General features: G+C 41.6%; 1 protein-coding gene and 1 pseudogene across 3 annotated transcripts in view; one reads left to right on the top strand and one right to left on the bottom strand.

Moving 5' to 3' along the window:
* LOC113247391 (zinc finger protein 91-like) overlaps nucleotides 1-21,531 on the top strand; it is an 87,265-nt pseudogene extending 65,734 nt beyond the window's left edge.
* LOC113247438 (KRAB domain-containing protein 5-like) overlaps nucleotides 1-27,844 on the bottom strand; it is a 342,457-nt gene that overhangs the window by 264,269 nt on the left and 50,344 nt on the right. The gene's annotated exons all lie outside the window — the stretch shown is intronic.

The raw sequence follows: 27,844 nt of genomic DNA, 5'->3' as shown, positions 1-27,844 counted from the left end.
CTTGACAGTTATCCTACTAAGAATTTACCAAGCTTCAATTTGTCTCTTCTTTCCACATAGGTCACCCTCTCCTTATGGGGCCCCCTTAATGTGCATATTGGACCACTTGTTGGCGTCCCACGAGTCCCTTAGACTCTATCCTTTTCCACATGCTTCATTATTTCTTTCAGGAGAGAATTTAGAAAAGGTGTCTTTAAGAGGTCTGATTGTTTCTTTTGCTTCATCAAGTCTGTTGCTCACCCCTTAGTGGATTTTAAATTCAGTAATTCTACTCTTCAGCTCCCAATTCCTTTTTTTTTTTTTAAGATTTTATTTATTCATTTGACAGAGAAACAGCCAGTGAGAGAGGGAACACAAGCAGGAGGAGTGGGAGAGAAAGAAGCAGGCTCCCAGTGGAAGAGCCTGACATGGGGCTCGATCCCAGAACTCCAGGATCATGCCCTGAGCCAAAGGCAGACGCTTAACGACTGAGCCACCCAGGCGCCCCTCATCTCCCAATTTCTGATTCATGGATGTTACACTTTTTGTCTCTTCATGTTTACATTTTGGTCATGCATAGTTTTCCTGATAACATTGAGCTATCTGTCTGTTTTCTCTTCTTCCTCCATGAGAATCTTTATTTGTCAGGCTATTTTGGCAACTAATAGTTCTTTATTAACTTAGGGCAGTTTTGGAGGTTGATTTTTTTTTTTTTTCCCTCTGATTAGAATGCATTTTTCTATTTCTTTGTATGCCATCTGGTCTGGGTGGTATTTGGGAATTAAAAAAAACAGCCTGTGCGCCCATGATTATGGGCTTGCTTCCTTAAGGGTAAGTAATAGCAATTCTGGGGCCTGTGACACATGTTCTGGGCATCTGTCATGTCTGCGTCTGTCATTTCCCAGTTCAAGAACGTGGAGTTACTACTTGAGAACGCATGGTACCGTCCTCTCCATCTTCAGCTCTGTGGTCTCGTCCTGGTTCGAGCAAGTGTGCACCCTTGTCTGAGCCGTCACCACACTGCATCCAGATGGCACTCATTCCCTGTTTTCCACGTGAGGCAGGTGAAAAGCCGCGTCATTGAACCTACAGGTCACTCATTGGTTTCTCTCGAGAAGTAAGAGTTTTCTCACAGTGTTGCCATGGAGTGTCACAGGGTGAACAGCTGTTGGGAGGAAATGTCACAAACTTTCCCTGTCTCTTCGATGTGCCTCTTGTTCATTTGTATTTTCTGGGGGTGCTGTATTCTCCTAACTTGCTTCTGGAGCTCTCTAAAAGGCAGTTTGCTTCATTTTTGTCTCCATGGAGGAGCAAAATCCTGGTGGATCCTATTTCTCCATTCTGTTGCTGTCCTAGGATGGGTATTAGTTTGGTATGTGTGTGAGTATAGTAAGTGGGATGTCTTATTTTGCATCTTTTAGTTGTGTCTTTCCATAACACTCCAGGTGTGTTGGCAAAGACCACCAAAGAAGATTGATTGCCTAGAGTGATCTGGGAAGATGTGGAAGCAGTGGACTTGAGTATTTATACTTAATGAATGACCAGGAAGGTGATGGGGGCTAGTGAAGGGCAGGAAGGATGTTATGATGGATATAACCATAGTGGGACAGTTAGCCGTAATTAAATCCTTACTGCCAGAAGAGATCAAGGATATAAAACATTTGGGGGGAAACCCCACCTTAAGTCAGTTATATTTGCAGAACAATGTCATTCATCCCAAGGGCCCAAATCCATTTTTTTAAAAAAAGGTATATTTTCTGATATTTTGGAAAGTCACCTAGTCCATGCTGAACATAATCCTTCAAGGCATTTCAAATATAAGTTTGTATTAATCATTTACAGAAACATTTCTGAAAGTTAGATATTTAAACATGAAGATAAAAATTCTAAACGTGATTGATTGGAGAAGTCCTTTTCAGAAGGTTCGTTATTCTCCCACCAACACATAATCCCTCATTATTCCAAAGTCTCTACTTTGATAAACACAGGAGGGTTTTTATCGAAACATTACTGTTCAATAGTTATCACATAACAACTGAATTTAGAGCAAGTTTTCACGTGTCGTGAACTCAGGGTCCTCAGTAAAGATCTTCCTATCTTTCATAATTACCAAAGTTTTTATAATGGAGACAACTTAACCAATGCAGTGGATCTAGGAAAGAAGTTAACCAAGGGTCAAATCCCAGTAATCCTCAGAGAGCTTCATCTCCAGAGAACCAGTATCAAAGTAATAAATGTGGGAAAGACTCACGAAAGCTCAAATCTCATTGTACATCATTGTATCCTCACTGGAGAGAGGATTTACATATGTAGTAATTGTGGCAAAGCTTTTCGCTTGTGCAAAATGCACTCAACAGCAGAGATTCTGTAATAGGAAGAAAACTTAAAGTATATAAAATGTGGCAAAGCCTTTACCACTCAAAACTCACCGAGCTAAGGTAAGACACAGTGGGGCGAAGACACACAATACAATGTGACAAAGCCTTTAAGTAGACCCACCAACTTCGTGAACTGTGAAAGGTGCATAGCGGAGAGAAGCCCTTAAATGTAAAGAACAAGGCAAGGTAATTAATTAATCAAAACTATTTAACATGAGATAACACATCCTGTGGCGATACCTTACAATTGTCCAGAATGGTGGCAAAGTCCAGGAACTGCACGGTTAGTGAACACCAGACAAAGCGTACTGTATAGAAACCCTGGAAATACAAAAGTGATGTAAGACTTTTGGTTTGAATACACACTGAAGGAAAAAGAAGTTGTTATTTCTGTCTTAATGATTTTATCCTTTGTAATTGGCAAACTGTGTAATGGAAAGGCAAATCTAAAACCAAAAATCCACAGCAGAAAGCAGTAAGTCAATACCACTTCTCAGACATGATTTAAAATCAGAGTATTCATTATAGAGAAAAATCCAAAGATAAAACACTCAGGTCAGTTACATTTTTGCCTTGGGCAATGCAAGTGTTAGGGGCGTAATCCCTCTATAGTTGAAAATCTGTGTGTATCTTTTCAGTCCCCAAAACTGAAAACTACCAGTGTTGCTTGGAAATAGCCTATTGTTGACCAGAAGCCTTGCCTGGAACGGTAACAGTGTCATCCCTTTCTTTGTACGTTGTCCGTATGTATATGGTATTTTTATAATAATAAAAACTTAAAAATAGAAAATATTAAGGAACTCCTAATGAAGAGAAACACATGTATAGTACTGCACTGTATTTATATTAAAAAAAAATTCTGTATAAGGGGACCCACACTGCTCAAACCCATGTTCCTCGGGGGTCAACTGTATTAGTTAATATGCCTGATAGGGTGGAGGGGGGGAGATGGATGTCTGAGGAGGGATAATTATTTTCAGTGTCTCCTTTTTTCTCTTTTGACCTTGAGTTATTTGCATGGCAAGTAATAATTTTACTCCAAAATCATCTGATGCTATACCTTTATTGTCTGTGTGCATGTAACGTGATTTGATAGCTGCTGTCTCACAGACCCGATCGGCTCTCTTATGATGGGGAAGTCATTCATACCTACTTGAACATGGAAAATTAAGACATCATAATACACAATTTATGAAGATAGTCTACACGGAGATGCTGTTGATGGTTGATGTGTAAGTGTGCTGTAAGTCACTATGAGGCAGTATTGTTCAGGGCACCATTCCTTGCATTAAAGTAGGACAGAGAAACATTCTGAATATTAAATACTTTTACCAGTCGGGTTTTATTTTTTTTATTTTTTATTTTTTGTTTTTTTTAGATTTTATTTATTTATTTGACAGAGACAGCGAGAGAGGGAACGCAAGGGAAGTGTGAGAGGGAGAAGCAGGCTTCCTGCTGAGCAGGGAGCCCAATGCGGGGCTTGATCCCAGGACCCTGGGATCATGACCTGAGCCAAAGGCAGACGGTTAATGGCTGAGCCACCCAGGCGCCCCATCCAATTGGGTTTTAAGGAGAATACGGTGGTGGTTTATTAAAATCTGGATGGGGGTGCTTACGTGGCTCAGTTGGTTAAGCGTCTGCCTTCGGCTCAGGTCATGATCCCAGGGTCCTGGGATCGAGCCCCATGTGGGGCTCTCCGCTCAGCAGGGAGTCTGCTTCTGCTGCTTCTCCCTCTGCCTTTGGTCTGCGTACTTGTGCTCTGTCTCTCTGTCAAATAAATAAATAAAATCTTAAAAAAAAAGCTGGATGTATCTTAATAATAGGAATTGTTACAAGTCAAGAATATTAGTTACGCAGTTGAAATAATAAAATTTTCACAGACAACTGAGGCAAGTATAGCTAACTCTTCAGTAAGAGAGTGTTAAAATCATTGTAAATCCACATTTAGTCAATGAAGACCCTCAGTTTGAAAAGCATGGGAACTACAACTCATAGGTCATTGTATCAGAGAAATGAGAGTGGGCCTCCCTTGAGGAAGTGCTGTGGGTATTTTGACCATTGATGGGTATTTTGACCAATGACCATACAGTGATCTTGCAGTGGTTTGTTTAGAGTGTGCTTCAACTTTATATATTGTAATTAATAGCAGTAGGTGGATTTTACTGTGTTAACACTGATGTGTTTTGAATGCGTGTGATCCTGCACCACCTTAGCCTGTCCCACCTTCATCAAGATTGCAGGTAAACAGACAGTCACACAAAGTACACTTGACCCTTGAGCAGCATGGGTTTGAACTGTGTGGGTCCCCTTATAGTCAGGTTTATTTGTAGTACAGTGCTGTAAATGTGTTTCTCTTTCTCTTGATTTCCTTAACGTTTCCTTTTCTGGAACTTTGTTTATTGTAGGAATATCCTATATAACACAGGTAACATATAAAATGTATGTTAAGTGACTGTTTCGGGTAAGGTTTCTTTCCAACAGTCTATTAAAATTAACCATTGGGAAGTGGAGGTTACACATGGGGTTTCCACTGCATGGGCGGTGGGTACACCGAACCCCTGCATTATTCAAGAGTCACTTGTACTTGTTAAAGCAGTGGGATGACACCACTAATAATTTTTCTTCCTAGTGGCCCTAAACCTCAAGTTATTTGTGATCAATTTCCCCCCAAAATTTCTGTATTCTATGTCGTCTTCCTTTTTGTAACTGCGGGGACTTTAGGGTGCTTTTAATAATGATGATATAGTAGTAGTCTTGATAGTGTAGCTAAACAGATGGGTGCTGCTGCTGACTTGGAATCCAGTTTGTATAACCAGACGGCCTGCAGGGGTTCTGAAATGACTCTAGCTCCACCTAGTAGCAAATAACATTAGATAACAGCTCCCATAGTCTTAAGCAAAGGGAATTTCCTGATCTGACTTCGCCAGTAGCCTCTGTCAAAGTGTCCAATCCCAGTATATTTACCGTGAGCACCCCTTAGAGAAGACCCCTGCAGAGTTGACCATCCTTAGCCACTCATTTTGGTTTGAATTGTGCATTCTAGACTTGGACCAGAAAGTGAAAAGCACTCCTACCAGAATCCCTAAAAGGACATCTGCCCCACTTCTGCCACTCTCTCTGCCTGACTCAGTCTTCACCTCTTCATGGTGTCCTTCATGGCGTACTGGGTACATCTTCCAGGATCTATGAGTAGTAAACTTTATTTGAATTTATTTCTTTTTGTTGAACCATGGCTCACCTTCTAATGCCCAGGTGTCCTACCTAACAACTGCTAATTGAAAAAAGTCACACAGATACAATTATAAGCCATATCTACAGAATTCTTAAATCACGTAATCATAAAATTTTACCCTATATTTTTCTTTCCTTCTGTTTTTTGTTTGAGCATACAGAACACAAGCAGTGTTTATGGTTTTGATATGCACCGAATGGAATATGTTACATGAGGCTCAAGATAGATTTTGAAGTAACAGAACTAACTAGGAAGTAGTATGAGTGTGCATATGTATGTGTGTGTGTGTACCTGTATCTGTACCTGTATCTTCAGAAGGGAAGGGAATATGGAATCGAGAGGTAATTCGCAGATTTCAAAATTGATGATTTTGAAATGCTATAGATGATGGTTTTCATAATGCTGTAAACGAATAGTGGGAATAATTTTCTCTATAGAATTTATTTCTGCTAAATGCCCTGTATCTTGGTGTGAGAATCTCCCCATGCAAATCTTGTCCTGTCTACTTACCTATTACTCATGCAGGATCTAGTCTGTTTCCCTCGTTCCAGTATTCAGGACCTAAGGCTTATATGCCCTGCCCAGGGATTTTAAGAATAGTTTGCATGAAATGACATGGTGTTCAAAAATTGATTTGAATATGGGAGTAATTCTACAGTGAGCATATTAAATTCCATGTAGTTGAATTGATAGTATTCACTCCTTCCTTCTCGATTGGAGAACACTGAGATTTCGTTACTTACTGTTCTTTTCCCTTCTTGGGAGTGACGTCATCCAAATTGCTCGCTTCACTGTAAGAGTTTGATTAGGTGAAAATGTGGCGACTTCATGAGTCATAGGTTGTTTTAACATTTATTTGAATGGACCAAGCATGGGACAGGGCTGGGTGCTGAGTAAATGTGCTGGCTTAGCACGAAAACAATCTTCTGTTCAGAGAGATGATGCATCCCAAGGTAAGCGATGAACACGGCTAGGCTGAAGCATTGGCATGAGTTCTTCATGTGGGGAGAGGACCCCTGTCCAAGGCTGCACTACTGACTGAGTCTAGAAAGATAAGTTTTACTTGTTTTTTTTTTTCCAAATCCTCTCCAGTTCTTCTGTCTCCTCGTCTCCATTCCAGTGATATAGGCGTCAGAGCTGTCCTTCCTTCTTGTATTATGGAGACCCCATTGTCACTGCTCTCCCCCACCCACCTAAGGCATGCAGGCCATTGTAGATCCTTAGGAGTAACTTTGAATTTTTTAATTCAAAGGTAAGTGGTTGGTACAGGCTCATTTGAGGTCATATCTGAGATTTAAATACTATTTTGTCCCCACTTGAACAGGAAAACGCCGTCACTTTGCCACAGTCTTGATCTGGCGCTTGGCACTGAGAGTTGAGGACAGATAAAACATGGTGATGACAGACTTCGAGAGGAAGATAAGTCCTACTAAAAGCAAATACGGAGAACTCTTGAAATATGGGGAATGTTCTGGTAGGGAGCTCCCTTTGGTCACTGCAGTCTTAGGAAGCTACTTGTGATGAGCAAATGTGACAGAGATGGGGCCTCGGGAAATGTGGTTTTCTGGGATTCAGGGAGGTCTGATCCTTTTCTCAAGATGTAATGCATCCCGTGGTCGTCGTGAGGACCAGTGCTGTTGGATATACTATAACTATACTTTTCCAGGCCTAGATGCGTGGAGTGGATGGAGAGGAGTATTGGATGATTTAAGCTTTGAATGTAGAGCACGCATAGCTTTAAGATGTCAAATGACAGAGCAGCTCTTGAAGATGAAGAAGGCTGCTGGACACTACTAGTCAGAAGCAGCCGGGTGTGTGCTATGGTTCCACAAAGCATTGGTATCCCAGGTATATAACCCCAGTGTAGGTCTGTACCAGTATAGATGGATGGTTTTCCAAGGATGCTGACCTGGGGTTGGCAGGGATCCCCCCTCACTTCCACTCAGCCCCGTGATGAGTCTAGTCCTGTGCTCTGGGCCGTGTGCAAGGCACTGATTCATTTGAGAAGCAGGGCACCAGTCATCAGCAGTGATCGTCTATGCTTCAAACAACTTACCCAATTTTTGGGCTGGCTGTCCCTAAGTTATTTCCCAGCCTGTGCCGTCCCTACACTCTTCCTGACTTGTGGTGGAAAGAGGATTTTCATCATTTGTAGAAACTGATAAAATTACGTAGCATATTACAGTCATACTTAACACTGGCTCAATTGAAGGATAATAATTCACTTTTCAGTACCCTTTATTTTGTGGTCAGCTAGATAATGAAAAGGCTGATGTGTACATATAGAAAAGAAGATTTATATTTTCAGTTATGTACACAGTGAGTAGGCAGACACTCAGGTTATAAAATAGGTTAGATACCGTAGGGTGTACTCTGAGTTTTCCATTTCTTCTCTCTGGTATTGTCCACCCCCAGGCATTGTGATTATACTTGCTGACTCGGACCCCAAGATAACCTGCCCCACCACCAGGCATCAATCCATGTTCCTTGCAGCAAAGGAGACAGTCTAAATCTGATAGGACTTAGGGATTTGATTTATTTCTTTTTCTTTTTCTTTTTTCTTTTTGTTTAAAGATTTTATTTATTCATTTGACAGACAGCCAGCGAGAGGGGGAACACAAGCAGGGGGAGTGGGAGAGGAAGAAGCAGGCTCCCAGTGGAGGAGCCCCATGTGGGGCTCGGTCCCAGAACACCCCGGGATCACACCCTGAGCCAAAGGCAGACGCTTAACGACTGAGCCACCCAGGGGCCCCATGATTTGAGTCATTTCTGTTTTCATTGAGGGAAGGCCATCCTCCCCAAGGCACTACTCCCTCCTTGCCATTGAGCAGAACTCTGTAATAGGAGTGAATCTAAGTGGACATATAGAATTGTAGCACAGTGGACATAGAAGATGTTTGTGAACGTCTTTTGTTCTTTGAACTCTCTCACAGCACCTGGCACAAAGGCAATCACACTTTGTTCTGAAACTAGCTGTTTCAAAAAGGCCCTAAAATTAGAGTATCCTTAACCTAAACACACAGAGATTTTATGCTACATGAAAATGGAGTTTTGATGAAGAGCTGCTTAAGCCTGTAATTATTAATGGTCTTATGGTAAAAATCATCAAATACAGATTTATAGTGAGAATGCTATATTCTGTCTCTTTATAATATTTAACATATATGAATGTCTTATATGAATTCCTTAACTTATTTAAAAAATTTTAAGTTCCAATCCGTTTTCTTAAAGATAGATGTATTTATTTTAGAGAGAGCTCAAGGGAGAGGCAAAGAAGGGGCAGGAGAGGGAGAGAGAATCTCAATCTTACACCCCACTGAGCTCAGAGTCTGATGCAGGGTTCCATCTCAGGACTCCAAGATCATGACCTGATCCAAAACAGAGAGTTGGAAACTTAACTGACAGAGCACCCAGGATCCCGACTTTATTATTTTCTTCTAAGATATATTTATTTTACAGCCAGTCAGTACGGGGAGGGGCAGAGAGAAAGAGAATCCTGAAGCAGACTCCCCAGTGTGTGGCGACCCTCATGCAGGGCTCAGCCTCGGACCCTGAGATCATGACCTGAGCGGAAACCAAGAGTGGCCTCTTAACCAGTTGAGCCACCCAGGTACCCCTGTTCCAATTCACTTAAATCTGGATTGCTTTCATTCAAGAATGTGAACTGAAGTATATTTGGGGTGATTTCAGCAAGCTGAAGGAGTGTAGGGAGAGAAGAGAGACGTGGAAGAGGAGGAAGCCAAGGCAGACTCTGTTAGAGTCTGATTGATTTCTGAATATAGGAAATGTGTGTTGCATATGTTACATGTGTGTGTTGCGTTTGTGTGTCACAACAGTATAACAAGACCACAGGCAGAGAGGGTTTCTAAGAGTGACTTCTGTGTGGATAACTCAGGATTGACCTGTGACTCATTTCCTTTAGAGATTCTCAGATACAGCCTGGGTTCAAATCAACAGAAGCACATGTAAATCTTGGGTTGCTGTGCCTATCCCCACGTAACTAAGTCAGTAGTTCTGAGGAAAAGCCCCCAACTTTCCTTTCTTACCCAATCTCAGGTGCCTGTCTAGAGAACAGATGTTGAGAACTCATGTCTGGGGACACATTTATAGTTGTGTTCTTCAGGAAGGATATTAGACTTTTGAAAATGTAGTCAGATACACAAGTGTGTAGTCTTGGTTCTCTAGGTGTGAAAGTGGACTCGTGTGTGTTGGACCTTTCCTGGGTTTTTACCTTGGGCACCTGACCTCTGTCTCATTTTTAGTGGTCAACCAGAAAGCCACTCATGCTATACTATGTGCAGTTTTCGCTGGCATTCCACTTCGAAATTCCACTTTGAAGTCTCGGTTCATGTTGTGTGAGGACTGCTGGGTGAACCATTGGGTGTCAAAGAGGAAAGAGAATCCAAGCACAGGTCACCTGGAAAAGCATTTGACCTGGGTGCCTCGTGTTGATGTGTAGGGTACCCAGATTCAAACCTTGACTCTACCAGTATTGAGAGGCTCACTAAACTTACTTTTATCTAAATCCTTTGTCAGTAAAAGGACAATAGTATTAGTACTAACCCATAGAATCAAGAACATTAAGTACATTCCATTAGCTAAAGGCATCAATCGTGGGACGTACGTTCTACCTACTATGCAAAGGAAGGTGTCAGACTTTAGTCAATCTTTTAGATTTTGTTTTTCATGAAAAAGGTAGTCCACAAGTTTTATTTCATGCTGAATCCTCTCTATTTGAATGTAAATATTGAACTTTGGAAAACACCGAATATCCTATGTATATTTGAAAATTGGAAGGATCTGTCTGGTCCCAATTTTCATTAAAGTCCTGCAGAATTTCTCACTCTCGTATCTGTACCTCTTCCTTGACTGAATACGGCATGAAGGCAAGTTTGAGTGGTTTTATTCTCAGTCATCTCAATGTACCCAGTGTTTGTCATTCCTTCTAGAGGTATCCCAGGGACCATAGCAGCTTCTGGTTTAAAACATTTGCAGTCATTTTAGATGTAAACTTATTCTCTATGATCACAGAGGGCCAGACATAAGTCCACTGACAACTGTGGTATCCTGAGTGGTTTCCTGACGTATGCTGGCAATTCTGTGGTTAGGTAGAGCCAGAGGGATATTCAGAATTTGGCAGGAGGAGGCCCATTCTCTTTTGCCGGGCAGTACCATTGACGAGGCCTGAGACTGCCCAGATTATTCAAGCTCCCTGCTCCTGCAGAGGGAGATCATGCTCAACACTTGGGCGATGCTGCTGGCTTGGCTCTGTCCCCATAGGCTTATCAGACAGGCTTGATGGTTGCCCAGGGCCTTTGTTCGGGCTTCCTGGTGCAGTGGGAGTGGAGGCTGTGCTCAGCAGTGGGAAGTGACTTCCATCTTGCCTGTCTACTTGACAGCCATAGAATGCTCTCCATGCTCTAGTTCAAAGTGTTGGCTGGAGACCCAAGTCAGGCACCATTGCTGACAAATCTTAATCATGTAGGTTCATCCCCACTCTGCAAGTGGGAAGATCCCAGGGTTTTCTGATTGGGTGTGACTATAAGATGGAACACTGTCTAGTGCAGCAGTTCCAAGATCTGGGCACTGGTTGTTGTAAGCCCTACCCACCTTCTCCGTGTCTATAGGATCCCCAGTGGTCCAGCACCACAGATGCCCCCAGGGATCCCCATGGGTGAGATCTCATTGGGCCCCCCAGGATGTGGCTTGCCATTTAGGGAATGTTGGATACCTACCATGTGTTCCCTTTATATGGGTGGAGCAATTGTAGTTCCTGCTGGACCCTCATAGTGCGGCACTGTGCCATCCCGTGGTGGATGCATTGTCAACAAAATAGTGCTCCTCTCACCCTTCTGATATTGTCCTTCTTACTCTGGATTGTCCAGGGATGCTTCAGCCTCCCTGCTGACTACTGAGAGTTACCCATTGATGACTTATGTGAATAGTTGCTATCTTTAAAAGTTGAGCTTATCTTTAAAAGTACTGACGTGGGAACTACTTTTGTACTATCTTGAGGAGGTCATCCTCTGTGATGAATGGTTTTATATCTCACAGCCTAAAAAAATAGATGTTTCCCTGTGTACGTGTGTGTGTGTGTGTGTGTGTGTGTGTGTGTGTGTGAATATGGAGAAAGATGTTCACTTTCCATGACATGGAATATTTAAATAATGTGACTTTTTTTTTAAAGATTTTATTTATTTATTTGACAGACAGCCAGAGAGAGAGGGAACACAAGCAGGGAGAGTGGGAGAGGAAGAAGCAGGCTCTCAGCAGAGGAGCCTGATGTGGGACTTGATCCCAGAACGCTGGGATCACGCCCTGAGCCGAAGGCAGACGCTTAACGATTGCGCCACCCAGGCGCCCCTAAATAATGTGACTTTTGATACTGAAAAATAACACTGTTAATAAGTGACAGATTCCTTTCAGGTTAAATGTTATTTTATATGTTATTTATATTGCCATGCTGGTTATTTGATTGGTTTTCACTACAGGGTGTTCTGTTTTGTTTTTTAATTTTTATCCTCCTCTTTCAGTTATAACTCTAGGATAATGCCAGTGAAATACATTCAAGCGACATTTACTGTGACCAGGAACATTTGGTTTATTTATGCTTACTATTCCAATGGAGATGTTGGGGTTTGTTCACATGTCTGGAAGCTAATAAGATCATGAAACAGAGTATTGTCCTCTAAAATTCCCCTTGAGCTCCGTAATAACTTTCCTCAAAATTCAGCACTCTTTTATCCTGTAAGGTGCAGGTTGCTGTGCTCACTTTTTTCTTTATATAAATGTAATCAGGAAGTGGTACTCTTTTGTGCTCAGAGTCTCAGAGATGAGACACAATCTCACTGCATGTGCAGCGTCTCCCTGTATCAGTTGGGGGTGGGGAGCTGGCAAGTGAAATCAGTGTGATGACGAAGGTCATGGTGTTTGCTGTGTCATGAGCCACAAGATGCTTGGCCTTTGACCTGGGAACCTCCGGGCTTCTGATTGGAAAATTGTTTTGTTTTGTTTTGTTTTTTAATATTTTTTAAAATTTATTTATGTGACAGAGACAGCCAGCAAGAGAGGGAACACAGCAGGGGGAGTGGGAGAGGAAGAAGCAGGCTTCCCAGCGGAGGAGCCCGATGTGGGACTTGATCCCAGAACGCCGGGATCACGCCCTGAGCCGAAGGCAGACGCTTAACGACTGCGCCACCCAGGCGCCCCATGATTGGAAAATTGTTACCGCCCAACTGGTCACATTACAGAATGGGTATAATCTTGGAATGTTTATAGTTACTGAGATTATCCACAGACTTCATTCAGAACAAAACGTATTCATGGGTCTGTTTCTGCTCTTGTTTGTTCATTTGTTGTGTTGTTTTGACTGTACATATAAGTGAGTACATACGATATTTGTCTTTGCCTGACTTATTTCACATAGCAGAATACCTTCTGGTTCAAGCCACATTGTGACAAATGACAAGACACAATGAAAAAAGCAGAAACTGATCCATAAATGCAATGAATAACCTCCTGGTTACCAGAGTGGAATGGAGAAGGATGATGGGGAAATGGGGATGGGAAGTGCAGGCTTCTAGTTAGGGAATTAAGAAGTCAGGGGGATAAAAGATACAACACAGGGAATACATTCAGTGGTATTATGATAGCATTTTATGGTGACAGATGGTAGCTCACTTGTGGTGAGCCTAGAAGAACACGTACAGTTGTCAAATCCCCATGTCGTACACCTGAACTAATATAATATTGTATGTCAAGTATACTTTAATAGAAAAGAAAGCAAGATAAGATACCGATATGCGTATCCCTATATAGGTTAAACTACTTTCTTAGAAAGTTGCAAGTAAAGAAAGCTAACCTGTCCGAATGAAGCTAATCCTATGTATTCATAGCAAAGACTTAGGAAAACAAATTCATCTATATCACATTGGAGGTAAAGGTTAAGTGCTGTAGAAAGGAGAGGACATGGGAAAGAGGAGAGTTTGCCCAGCACGGCGAAGAAGTGGAAAGGAGGGGCGCCTGGGTGGCTCAGTCGTTAAGCGTCTGCCTTCGCTCAGGGTGTGATCCCAGGGTCCTGGGATCTAGCCCACACTGGGCTCCATGCTCCGCTGGGAGCCTGCTTCTTCCTCTCCCACTCCCCCTGCTTGTGTTCCCTCTCTCGTTGGCTGTCTGTCTCTCTGTCAAATAAATAAATTAAGTTAAAAAACAAAAGTGAAAAGGAGAGCCTGTGGTCCTCATAGGCTGACCAGCCATGGAGGTACATGGAAAAACAGTCATTTCTGTGAAAGCTGCTTAAATAGTTTTCTGTGCAGAGTGCTCTGTCTCTCAGCTTTCACCATTAATGTGTACGTATTATGGCCACATGTCTCATGAAGGCTTTTCTGTATAGGTAGATTCAGTTGGGGTTACCAGAAGCCTGAATTGAAAACAGAAGAGATCCTGTAGCTTGAAGGCACAGGAATTAGTAAAAGTGTAGGGAAAACTTGATATTTATAAAGATTATGAAATCAGTGGGGTTCAAGCTAAGAAATCCAGCCTTGCAACCAGAAACAGATTGTACCTTCATTACTTGTCAAAGAGGGAGCTATTTCCATGAATATGTTGTCATGGTGACTTGAAGAAGGCTAGATAAAAGGAGGTCCAGAGAAGAGTGACCGGCCAAGTTTGTCATGCAGGCGTGGAGTTAGCTTGAATGCAAAGTGAAGGGAGGGAAGGACTCCAGAATCACCTCTTTTACCTCTTTCCTGTGTTTAGGAACCCTTTGAAACTCTTCATCTTCTGTGATGTAGGCCTGGAACTCTGTCTGGAGCATATATTCTCAAAGTTTGACATCAGTTGCACACTGTGAAATGTAGAAAATCAGACCCCATGCAAAAATTCAAATCAGAATGTGAATTTTAACAAGGTCTTCAGTATCATAAACATTAACATTGGAGAAGTACACGTCTGTTTCACCTGCACTCTTCCATTATTGTATTCCTGTTTTCTTGTCTGTAGGAAAGTTTTTTGATAAGTGTGCCTTATAGTATGCCTTCAATCAGGAGGTGAGCTATTCATTTCCCAGATTATTCTGATATGTGTTATCCTGTGACATCCATGTAAAGTTAGGGTGGATTTTAATCTTTTTGCAAAAATGGCATTGGAATTTTGGTAGAGATTGCATTAAATACCACTTTAAGTTTTACTGTATTCCATTTATAAGTATTCCAATGAAACATCTTGGCTATGTTTCCACTTACTTCTTCTTTCAGTTCCTACACAATATTTTATGGTGGTTGTCACCATTCCATGGTTAGAACTCTATCATTATGGGGCGCCTGGGTGGCTTAGTCATTAGGCATCTGCCTTTGCCTCAGGGCGTGATCCCTGCATTCTGGGATCGAGCCCCACATCAGGCTCCTCCGATGGGAGCCTGCTTCTTCCTTTCCCACTCCCCCTGCTTGTGTTCCCTCTCTTGCTGGCTTTCTCTCTGTCAAATAAATAAAAATCTTTAGGAAAAAAAAAGAACTCTATCATGATGTTAAATTGCAAGCATTTCATTTTGGGAGATGTTACTTTAAATGTATTATGTCTCTCTCTTGGGAATTGTTCTTCATTATATAGAAAGAAAACTATTTTTATGTGTTGGGTTTGTGTTCTCCAGCTTTGTAAAATCTGTATGAATTTTAAGAGATTTATGACAATAAAGATTCCCCAGGAAAGGAAATGACATTGGAAGAGGACCCTAGGCTCATCAAATCTCATGAACACCACTAGAAAACTATTAAATTACCCTTGGGTGCCTGGGTAGCTCAGCCGTTAAGTGTCTGCCTTCCGCTTAGGTCATGATCCCAGCCTCCTGGGATCAAGCCCCATATCGGACTCCCTGCTCGGCGGGAAGCCTGCTTCTCCCTCTCCCACTCCCCCTGCTTGTGTTCCCTCTCTTGCTGTCTCTCTCTGTCAAATAAATAAGTAAAATCTTAAAAAAAAAAAAAAAAGAAAACTATTAACTTATCCTAAATGCCCCATAAATGGATCAGAGGACTGACAGAACAACCTTCTCAAGTAAAAAGAGAGAAGAGGCCACACTGAAGATGGCAGATAGTTTGGAGACAAGGTTTAGGGAGAAAAGGATTACAGTGCTGTGGAGGTCAGGGAACTGTGGTTGTAGAGAAAGTAGCATGACAGAGGAACCCTCGGGAATGCATAAGGAGAAGATTTACCCAAAGCCATTGGCTTGGAAAAGGAGAGGGGCTGAATTTCATGAGTTCTTGGAACTAGGGTGTCTTACAGCCTGGAGTTGTAATCATCAGCAGGTTTGGCGGGGATACAGCCAACAGACCACGGTGCTGCTCCTGGAGGGATGGCAGGCAAACAGCCTGGGGGCAGACAACCTGGAAACAGCCATCTGAAGAACGCCTGGAGCACACAGTGGGGGAGGTTATTCACTAGTCTAGGAGCACTTTTCTGAGAGGAAACATCAGTGAGATGTGTCTCCAAGAACACAGGAGTTGGGTGGCAACACTTCCCTCTTCTGCCCTCTGGCATAATCACAGAACCCCACTCGGGGGGACAGGCTGTCTGCCTTGCTTGCACCAAGCTCCATCCTGCCGTCCTCTGGTAGGACTGCCCTTCTCAGTGAGGCTTGCCTCAGGCTCGGTGAGGTGGGCCCCTGCTCACACCACATCTGCCAAGCAGAGTTCTGCAGGGCCTCAGTTCTGATAGAGTCGATGTCAGGTCTCCTTTCACAAACACACCAGAGCGCACCTAGTTAGAACTGGCCACATTCAGGCCAGGCAGCAAACACTGCCCACAGCAGGCAAGGAGAGCCTCTGCAGACAAGTGGCCTGAAGGTTATAACAGGACACATCACTGGCTTTTCTAACACAGACAAAATGCCAAGATGAAAGAATTTATCCCAAAGGAAATGAGATATGGCCATGGCCAGAGATACAAAGGAAATAGATATGAGTAACATGCTTCATGGAGAATTTAAGGGTTGAGAAGAGAATTCTGAGAACCTTACCAAGAGAAAAGAGTTTAAAAAAAAAAAAAAAAGGGCATATAGGCATCTGACTCGGTTAAGCATCAGACTCTTGGTTTCTGCTCAGGTCTTAATCTCAGGGTCCTGTGATCCAGACTGCAGTCAGGCTCTGCACTCAGTGTGGTGACTCCTTGCGATTCCCTCTCTCCCTCTCCCTCTGCAGCTCTCACTCCTGTCTTGCTCTCTCCTTTCTTTCTCTCTCTCTCTAATAAATCAGTCAAACAGAGATGAACAGTGCAGTAAATGAGTTTGGAAATGCCAGACAGCAGGCTGAAAGAAACGGGTGACCTTGTGACCTAGAAGACAAAGGAAAATAATCTAAACAAAAGAGCTAGAAGACTCCTGTAGCCCGTGATTTGATTTAGGGAACTCAGGGACTCCATCAAATGTAGTAACATTCCTAGGTCTTGGGCTTTTCTGTGCTGGGAAAGGTTTGATTCCAGATTCAACTTCTGTAATTGGTCTAAGATGATTTCCCATTTCTTTGGTTCAAGGTTCTTAAGTCAATCTTAATAACCTCTGTATTTTTAGGAATTAACTGTTCTGGGGTTTTTTTGTTTTTTTTTTTTCCAAATTATCTGATTTTTTTTTTTTTTTAGTATGTAATTGTTTATGCATTGATAGTTGTGTTTATTATTTTGGTTAAAATGGGTGTTACTTTCAATGTTCTCATTGCTTATTCTGATAACTATTTTATTTATATCAGATTTTTCTTTGTTACTTCCCTCCTCTACTAAATTTCATCGAAGTTTCTTTTTCTAGAACCTTGTGGTGGAAAGTTAAGTTGTTTATTCCAACTTATTCTTAACCATGTATAACCTTTAAAAAAAATTGAAAATGGAAAGTCTATTAGAAAAAAACTAGCAAAAATAAACAATACTAACAATGACTAAAAAAGAAAAACAGCAAAAACATTAAAATTAGGATTCTCTAGGGTTTTCTATAGATCATGTTGTCTGTGAACAGAGATCATTTGACTGTTTCTTTTTCAATGTGGATTCTTTTTATGCATTTTTTTGTTGCCTAGTTCTGACCAGAATATCTAGTACTACGTTCCAGGCAGTGGTGCAGTCATTCATTAAGGTGTTTCTAATCTTTGAGGAGAAGCTTGCAGTCTCTTACTAAAGTGTGTTAGGTTTCAGCTTTTCATATGCACATGGCCTTTACTAGGTTGAGGCGTTTCCTTCTGTCTACGTAGTGTTTTTAGTTACGACATGTCCGATATGCCCATACTGCATTCTGTCTCAATATGATCGTGTCATTTTTTTTTAAAGATTTTATTTATTTATTTGACAGAGATAGAGACAGCCAGCGAGAGAGGGAACACAAGCAGGGGGAGTGGGAGAGGAAGAAGCAGGCTCATAGCGGAGGAGCCCGATGTGGGACTGGATCCCCGAACGCTGGGATCACGCCCTGAGCTGAAGGCAGACACTAAACCGCTGTGCCACCCAGGCGCCCCCGATTGTGTCATTTTTGATCATCATTCTGTTAACGTGGAGTCTTTAATTTCTTGTTTTCTATAGGTCGGAACACCCTTAATTCCAGGGCAGTGTCCCAGTTACATATGTTGTAAAAGGGTAAAATGTGCTTTTGATTCAGTGCTCAATTTTATTGTGGACCTCGTGTGAATATTCCTCACCGGGAGTGGTTTGTAGCCTTCTTGACTTGCAGTTGTCTTCCCCTGGCCCGGATAACCTGGTAATGCTGGTACCCCGGAGAGAGTGTTTTGCTGATTTCTCTTATCTTCTCTCCTTGGAAATGTTTGAGGAGATTTGAAGCCCATTCTCATGAAGTGTCTGAATTCTCCAGTGAATTGATCTGGCACACGATGTTTCTTTGTTAGGAGTTTTGTTTTTGTTTTTGTTTTTTTCATTACTCTTTCAGTCTGCTTAGTAGTCGTTGGTATGTTGTGGTTTTTTAATATTTCTTCATGATGGTTATATCTTTTTTGATATTTATTGTTTTCTTTTGGTATCACTTTGTTGGCTCATGATTATACAATGTCACCTCTTATAATTGGTATTAGTTATGCTGTGTCTGCACTCACTTCTTCACCTCTCATTTTAGTTGGTCTTCTCTCTTTCATTCTTACTGGATTTAGTGAATGGGCTGTCAATATTGTTCATCTTTTCTGACAACTCTTCCTATTGTTGATATGTTCCTATTTTTACTATATCCTATTTTGATCATTTCAGTTTTATCTTTAAATTTCCATCCTTGTACTAATTTTGTGCTCATGTGGTACTTTTCCTGATTATCAGAGATACAGGAATGTGATTTGTGCTACAAGATAACAATACCACAGAATTATCTATTAGGATATGTGGTCAGTACATTGTGTGCAATGTTATGTGTCCATGGAGAAGTGAAGTCCTGATGATTCCTTCTCGGGCATCTTTCCGACATTCTCTAATTGACTTGACGCTTGTATATTAGAAGTCATCAGTATATTTACCCAAAAATAGTAAGTGAAATGATTTTATTTTCTCTTATTTCATATCTTTCAGGCACATCTTCACATGACACCCAGTGCTTCCTGCCAAAGCTGAGCATAGAAGGTTCTTTCCAACAAGTGTCATTATGGAGATACAAAAACAGTGTCCTTCAGAATTTATACTTAATGACAGACTGGGGCAATGATGGGGAGAGTGAAGGGCATCAAAGATACGATGAAGGACATATTCAAACTGAGACAACTGCCCTGAATAAGAATCTCACTGTCCCAAATGGTGAAGAATATGAAACTTTGTGGACAACCTCCCTTTTTAAGTCAGCTGTTTCTGCAAAGCAGTGTGATTCTGTAAGCAAAAGCTCCAATCAAATATTCAAACATACATGTTTGTGGAAAGACAATTTGGAAAATCTGGAAAGTTATCTAGCCCATGCTGAAAATAATGATTTGAAACATGTTGAAGATAGGATTGGATTGACCATTCAGCACAATATTTCTGATAATCAGAGATTTAGAAATGAAGAACAAAGTGCTAAGGTGGGTCCATATGAGAGGTGCTTCACTGAGGGGTCGACCCTACAGAATTACCGGAGCCCTTTCAATGGATACAGAAGTGCTCAATGCAGTGAATCTGAGAAAACATTTAACCAGGGCTCCAGTGTTCATAGATGTGTGAAGACTTGGTTTCCAGAGAACGATTATGAATGTCCTAAATCTGGGGAAGGCTTTAATCAAAGCCCCAACCTTATATGTAAGAGTCTCCCTTTGGGAGAGAATCCTCATGAGTATAATGAATGTGGGAAAGCTCTTAACCAGTCCTCCAGTGTTGGTGATAATCAGAGAATTGATGAGGGAAGAAACCCATTGAGCTCTAATAAACCAGGGACCATGTTTAGTCAGTCATCAAGACTATATGTAAATAAGACAATCCCTAGTGGAGAGAAAACGCACATTTTTAAGGAATGTGGTAAAGGCTTTGACTTGCACTCAACACTGTCTCAACATCAGCAAATGCGTACTGGAGAGAAAACATATAAATGTGAAGAATGTGGTAAAATCTTTAAGTACTGCTCATCACTAAACAGACATAGGCAAATCCATATTGGAGAGAAACTTTACATATGTAAAGAATGCGGCAAGGCGTTTAAGAGGCTACAACACCTTATTCAACATCACAGAATTCATAGTGGAGAGAAACTTTACCAATGTCAAGAATGTGGCCAGGCCTTTAATCATCACTCAAACCTTACTGAACATCACAGAATTCATAGTGCAAAGAAACCTTACCAATGTGAAGAATGTGGCAAAGCCTTTAGGTTTCACTCAACCCTTATGGAACATCACAGAATTCATACTGGAGAGAACCCTTACAAATGTAAAGAATGTGGCAAGGCCTTTAACCATCACTCACACCTTACTAAACATCGCAGAATTCATAGTGCAGAGAAACCTTACCAATGTGAAGAATGTGGCAAAGCCTTTAGATTTCACTCAGCCTTTACAGAACATCACAGAATTCATACTGGAGAGAAACCTTTCAAATGTAAAGACTGTGCCAGGGCCTTTAACAAGCGATCAAACCTTACTAAGCATTACAAAGTTCATACTGCAGAGAAACCTTACCCATGTAAAGAATGTGGCAAGGCCTTTAACCATCACTCAAACCTTACTAAACATTGCAGAATTCATAGTGCAGAGAAACCTTACCAATGTAAAGAATGTGGCAAAGCCTTTAATAGGCAATCAGCCCTTACTCGACATCACAGAATTCATACTGGAGAGAAACCTTACAAATGTCAAGAATGTGGCAAGGCCTTTAGCAGACAATCAAACCTTACTCAACATTATAAAATTCATATTGGACAGAAGCTAAACACATCTGAGGAACGTGGCAAAGCCTTTAAATTACCCTCAACCCTTGCTCGACATCACAGAATTCATACTGGAGACATAGGAGACGCCGTTCTTCATTAGGTTGGACTCATGCATTCCTAATTTCCCGTGGACGATGAAGGAGAGTATTATATAAAAATATGCAAACAAACTAAATGGGGATGCTATTTATAGTTACAACACTGATGTGAGTTACCATGAATTAGCTGTTCAGAGCATTTTACTCCATGTATTATAAACTGAGGAACTTCCTGAATATTAGAAATACAAGGTTTTATAACTGCTCTTTAAGGAAAAAGAGGTGGCAGTCTAGTAAAGTACTGATACATCTTCTTCGTAAGAGCAATCATTAGAGAGAGTGAGGTGATGTGGTTGAAATGAAGAAATTCTGACACACAGCAGAAAGATAGCTAACTCTTCCCTAGAATGCCAAACAGTTATACTTACACATGTCTTAAGAATGACCTCAGGCCTGAAATTTACGGAAATTACTACTCCCACATCTTGATAGCACTCGAATGCTTTTTAACGCTTCTATTCTGTATTTTGAAAGGTGATAATAGAGTGGATTTGAAATGCGTAACTTAGTCTTTGTGAACTTAATATATTTTAATTAATAAAACAATAATTTTAAAAAAGATTTTATTTACTTATTTGACAGAGCATGAGTGCACAAGCAGGGGGAGTGGCAGGCAGGGAAAGGGAGAAGCAGGCTTCCCACCAAGCAGGGAGCCCAGCTGGTGCTCGCTCAATCACAGCACCCTGGGATTGTGACCTGACCCGAAGACAGATGCTTAATTGAGCCACCCAGGTGCCCCAATACATAATTCTTAACATGCTAACATGGATGTGTAATGAATGACATGCTATCCCACCACCAATGTGAACCCATCTCATTTTATTGAAGGTTGTAGGTAACTGATGGTAACTATCAACTATTTGGTAATGGAGTGGAAATAATATACCTAGGAATCCATTTTCTCAGTGAACTGAAGGTTTATATAATGTGTGATTATTTTTACCCTAGTCTGTCGTATGATTTTCTCCTCTTGGTGAAAACTGCAGTGTTATTGTGGGTATATTAGAGGTATATAACGTAGAGGGATTGTAGAGTGTGTTGCTTACGTCCTCTGTGTTATTGCTACTTCGCATCCATTTTGTGTAGGCAGTACTTCTGCAGGGGCCTTGACTGACATTAGCCATTCTCACTAGTGCAATCCCGAGACAACACACTGCAGAGTCCCAAGTTAATGTTAACTTCTGATGACATCTTCATTCTGTCCTTGTGAGCAACCGTCTCTCCTTTTTCCCCAAAGCGTTCCCTTCCCATGTCCCTTGGAGAAGACTCCCACAGAGCTTAACTAAGCCTGCTTTAGTTTGAATGGCCTAATCTGTACTTAGTCCTGGGACTCGAAAGCACTTCACCATGGCCCCAAGTGAAGCTATGTGCCCCATGTCATATGTGGAGGTGTTTTCTTCATGTGCATATGAAGTATCCGTGCATATATGACTGACTGTGTTGGGTGTGTAATAGATACCCCATAAGTAAGAGCAACCTATCCCAGTAAGAGTGATGTGGTAGCCCAGGTAAGAGAAAATATTTAAGATGAGGAATGAGCATGCAACAAGTGTCCCGTGTTGCACAGCAGACTCCCTGGATTTAGAAAAATACCTTCTACTTGTTTTTTTCTCTAGTTTCTCTAAATCTCCTGTTGTATGTTTCCTCATTTATGTTTCCAGGTACAAAGGCATCACAACCATTCTTTTTTTCCTGTGTTTTGCCAAGGGTGTCCTCACTAAACACCTAGTTGAGATCAGAGCGATGGAAGGCCAATGGGTATTAATTCAGACAGTCACAGTAGGATGTGGCATGTGAGTATAAGCAAAACTTGATGAAGCACCATCTTTAGACAGATAAGACCTATTACCAGAAAATGTGAAGAACTTTCCAATGTGGGGAGGAAATCGGAGGTGGCTCACTTCAGTCACTTCAATGGCACAGGGCAGCTCTTGGTGGCGTCATCTGATGAATGCCTGTAATGGGGAAAAGGAATTGGCAAATGTGGCTTTCTGAGGAGTCGCGAAGTCCTACTTTATCTTCATGAATTGATTGAATTCCTGTGTCTTCCTGAGGACTAATGATGTTGGATGTCAATTACTGAATTTCCCCAGGCCTAGATGAGTGGCAAGGGAAAGATGAGGGTATTGGATGATGCAATGCAGTTATTTGGGCATAGCTTTAAAATGTCACATGGCAGAATAGATGTTCGAGATCAAGCTTTCCGAAGAGGAGAATAGGATCAGGAAGGCATGTTCTGCGCTTGCACGCAAACAGTAGTATCCCAGGTAGATGACCCCAATCAAGGTTAGATCACTGTAATTGGGTCATCCTTCAGGGAAGCCGCTTCAGTGCTCTGGGGGACTGTCTTCCGTTTCCTCAGTGCCATGATGAGTATAGTCCCAGGCTCTGGCGCTGTCCATGGTAGGGATTTGTTGGAGGAGCAGTTCAACTGAGAGGCAGGACGCATTTCTGTTCAAACAGTCCAGCCCAAGTGTTCGTTGACTACAGAATGAATAAAGATTTGGGGTATATATAGAAGGGAATATTCATCAACCTGTAAGTCATGAAATCTTGGCATTTCCACACATGGATGGAGGTAGAGAGCATTCTGCTAAGTGAAATAAGTCACAGAAGTCAAATACCACATGATTTCACTCATACTTGGAATTCAAAAATCAAAACAATTGAGCAATGGGAAAGAAAAAAAGGAAGAGGCAACCAAGAAACAGACTCTTAACTTTAGAGAACAAGCTGATAGTTGCCAGGGTGGACATGGGTAGGTGCGTGCATTAAATAAGTGATGGGGATTAAGGATTGTCCTTATGATGAGCACGGGGTGTTGCTTGGAATTGTACAGTCACTATTGTAAATCTAAAACAGATGTTACCTTGTATGTTAACTAAGTGGAATTTAAACAAAAAACTTAAAAAATGGTTTTTTTTAAACAGATTTAAGAAACTTTTTGTCTTTGGTTGACTGATTCACAGTACACAAAATACACCTTTTTTTAAAAAAAAGATTTTATTTATTTATTTGACAGGGAGACAGACAGACAGCGAGAGAGGGAACACAAGCAGGGGTAGTGGGAGAGGAAGAAGCAGGCTCCCAGCGGAGGAGCCTGATGTGGGGCTCGATCCCAGAACTCCGGGATCACGCCCTGAGCCAAAGGCAGACGCTTAACGACTGCGCCACCCAGGCGCCCCCAAAATATACCTTTGTAAACAAATTGAAACATTTATCTTTTCTCCCTTTCTGATTCCTCCTAAATTCAGAAATTCTCAGTAACTATTCTTAAATTTTTATGCCATCACATGTAGATGCTAAATTTCATAAAAATCTGTTATACGTATGACAGAAAGTCATTTGAAATACTGTTATATAACCAAGGTTTTTTAAATTGTTTTTTTGAAGATTTAATTCATTTGAGAAAAAGCCTGAGTGAGCACGAGTGGGGGTGGGGGAGTGAGACAGGCAGACTCCCGGCAGAGCGTGGAGCTCAACATAGTGTTCCAGCCCAGGACCCTGATCATGACCTGAGCCAATGTCAGGTGTTTACCTGACTGTGCCACCCAGACGCCCCTGTATTACCACAGTTTTGACTGTAATGTCACAGCTCAGAAAGAGCTGCATAAACTCGGATATGACGAGACAGCTCTAAGGGACTGAGACTGAATTCATGGAGTCAATAAAGTCCCCTTGGAAATAGCCTGATACCTTGTTTACAGAGTTCCCAGCAACCTTACCAGGTCACTAAAGAAGATCATTTCCTTTTTTTTTTTTTTTTTAAGATTTTATTTATTTGAGAGAGAGAATGAGTGAGAGAGAGACAGAACACAAGCAGGGAGGGGTAGGGGGAGAGGGAGCCCAACTTAGGACTCATTCCCAGGACCCTGGGATCACGACCTGCCTGAAGGCAGACACTTAACTGACTAAGCCCCCCACAAGCCCCAAGAGGCTCATTTCCTAACAGGTGCAGGAACCTGCTTATCTGGGGAACCTCAAGAAGAGAGAAATTTACCCGAATCTATCCATATCACAGGCAACATCTGGTGATGTATTTGTCTTGGCTTCTGGCCTAGAGAGGCTATTACAAGTTCAATGTAGAGGTTCATTACGAAACATTGAACAAGACTGGTTTTAAAGAGTCTGTCCATCAAACCTCTCTTCTTGGTGCGCTGTGTAAATAATCAGGCCAACTTTTCGTCCTTGAACTAGATTTATTTTCAATGAAATTAATGTTAATTTGGTATGTTTCGTAAAAATGAGGGTGATGATAGAGAAAACTATGTTCCAATAACACATGTTTGTAGATAAAAGATTTTAATACCATTCATTGTAATGTGGACTAGATCCTGATTTCTTCTAGTGTCATCCCCAAGCTAACGTTTTCATTTTTCTCCCACCTTTGTGACTTGGAATTGTGTGAGGAGTAAAACTAACTGCCTTTTTCCTGAAGCTCTGCAAACTTAATAGAAATGACTTGATGTATTGGAAGTTACAAGACATTACAAAAGATGAAGCCTTTACCTTCAACACCCTTAAGGACTGAAGGACCGATACTACTCAGGTATAAATAATAAGGAGATCTTGCCCTTTGCAACGACTTGGATGGAGGCTATGTATTAAGCTAAGTGACATTGTCAGACAGAGAAAGACAAATACCTTATGAGTTCATTCATGTGGAAGATAAATGAAACAGATGAACATGGGGGGGGAATGATGGGGAAACCACGAAACAGATTCTTAAATACAGTGAACAAACTGAGGGTTGTTGGAGGGGGGTTCAGATGAGGGGGTGATGGATGTTAAGGAGGGCCCTTGTGTTGAGCACTGTGTTTTGTATATAAATGATAAATCACTAAATTCTACTCGTGAAACTAATATTACACTGTTAACTAACTGAAATTTAAATAAAAACCTGAAAGTCCAAAATGAAAAATTTAAGGACAAAAAATTGGTCATTGGTGAAAGGGTAAGAGAAACAGAAAAATGTTCATTTTAGCCCAGCAGGCTGACCTATAGCCTGCATAGTTTTGATAAGGATCACATATTTGCCGGTTTCTACATTCTTCAATGGTGTCATGAGTCCTGTACATCTCACCAATAGTTAATATTGAATATTGACTGTTAATAGTTAATATTGATATTGATAATAATCAATATTGAACTGAATAAGCATCTTAGAAATTTTGCAAAAGTCAGTTCACGAGTATAAACCTGAGAGGGTTGCTGGGGTGGCTCAGTCTGTCAAGTGGCCGAGTCATGATACTGCCTCAGGTCATCATCTCAGGATGGTGGAATGAACCCTGTGTTGGGCTTCCAGGTCAGCACAGTGTCTGCTTAAGACTGTCTCTCCTTTCCCTCTGCCCTCCCCCCACTCTCACGCCATCCCTAAAATAAATAAATCTTTAAAAAAGAAGTTTGATGAAACATTTATGATGTAATACTCCATGCATAACCCCACCCCCTTGAGCACTAAGCATAAACTACCTGCTTTCAACATTAAAATTGTAGCGCTTGGGGTGCTTGGTTGGCTCAGTCAGTTAAGTGTCTTACTTCCGCTCGAGTCATGATCTCAGGTTCTTGGGATCCATCCCTGCCTCAGGCTCTCCACTCAGCATGGAGTCTCCTTCCTTTCCTTCTGATTCTGCTCCCCCCCCCCAAAAAACACACACTTGTGGGCCCTCTGCCCCTACCCCTCAAATAAATAAAATCCTTAGAAAAAAGAAAAAAAAAAGTGGAGCTCCTCCTGAGGACAAGTCCTGTTCCTGTGTTACTTGAATAAACGAACTAAGTTGCACCATAAAACATCTCAAGAATCCTTTCTTACCATTGTGGTCAATGATTCCACAATTTTGTTATGAAAATAATCCACGTTCCCCTGCTGGCCCCTCAAAAATCCAATGGTCAAGGCACAATTTTTGATTGGAAAGGTATATGAGCTTTATTCAGGAGGCCATCCACTTGGGAAAAAGACAGACTCATGTCCAAAACCAACTGTAAGTTTTCTGCCTTGCCCTCGCAATTTTTAAAGGAACTTTCGGGCCGTGAATCAGTAAGAGAGGAGCACAGCAGTCCCTAACGTTTCTTGGTGCCTGCCGACTCACTGGCGCCACCTACAGACGGTATGGAGGTGCTTGGAGGGTGTGTATGGTGCCTGAGGGGGAGATTGTGCCGGAAGGTTTGATTCCCAGGCTTTCTAGGAAACAATGCGTGATGTATAGATGTACAAAGAAAGTTTTAGTTCACCAATCATGCAGGGTAAAGGTGCTTGCTAAAATTTAAAGACAGCTAAATTGGCCAGAGGGGCCAAGGCATGGCTTCTAAGTAACCTTAAAAAAATGTCTTCTAGGTTTATTCTGTTGCTGCAAATGGCATTATTCCCTTCTTTTGTGAGTCTGCTCACAAATTAGGTGGGAAACTCAAGAAGAGAGCTGATGCCAGAGATTATCTTTTCATATCATAAAAAGTTGCCTGCCGGGAGAGGCAAACCATTGTTTGACATATATTTGCTCTTTCCTTTTTCCTGTGAATATACATCCCCTTGTTTGAAATTCTAAACCTTGCCTCCTCCTTAAGTCACAGTGGCATGTAAACATCAGTCTCCTGTCTGTGAGCCTCATGTCTTTGAGGTTCCCTTTATTTTTTTCTCGTGAGTCTGTCTTACATAAGGTTCTTAGACCATCCAAAGAATTGAGAATGGAAGAGAAAAACAAGTTTTCCTCTCCTCCACATTCATTTTGTTGTATGAACTGACCTGGGGGGCGAGGGATTATGATGGCAGAGTAGGAGAACCTAATTTTGTCTGGTTCCTGGAATTCAG

This window comes from Ursus arctos, unplaced genomic scaffold, assembly GCF_023065955.2.
Source record: "Ursus arctos isolate Adak ecotype North America unplaced genomic scaffold, UrsArc2.0 scaffold_19, whole genome shotgun sequence".
NCBI lineage: Eukaryota > Metazoa > Chordata > Mammalia > Carnivora > Ursidae > Ursus > Ursus arctos.
The sequence above is the reverse complement of the archived record's forward strand: the minus strand, read 5'-3'. Positions and strand labels throughout refer to the sequence as shown.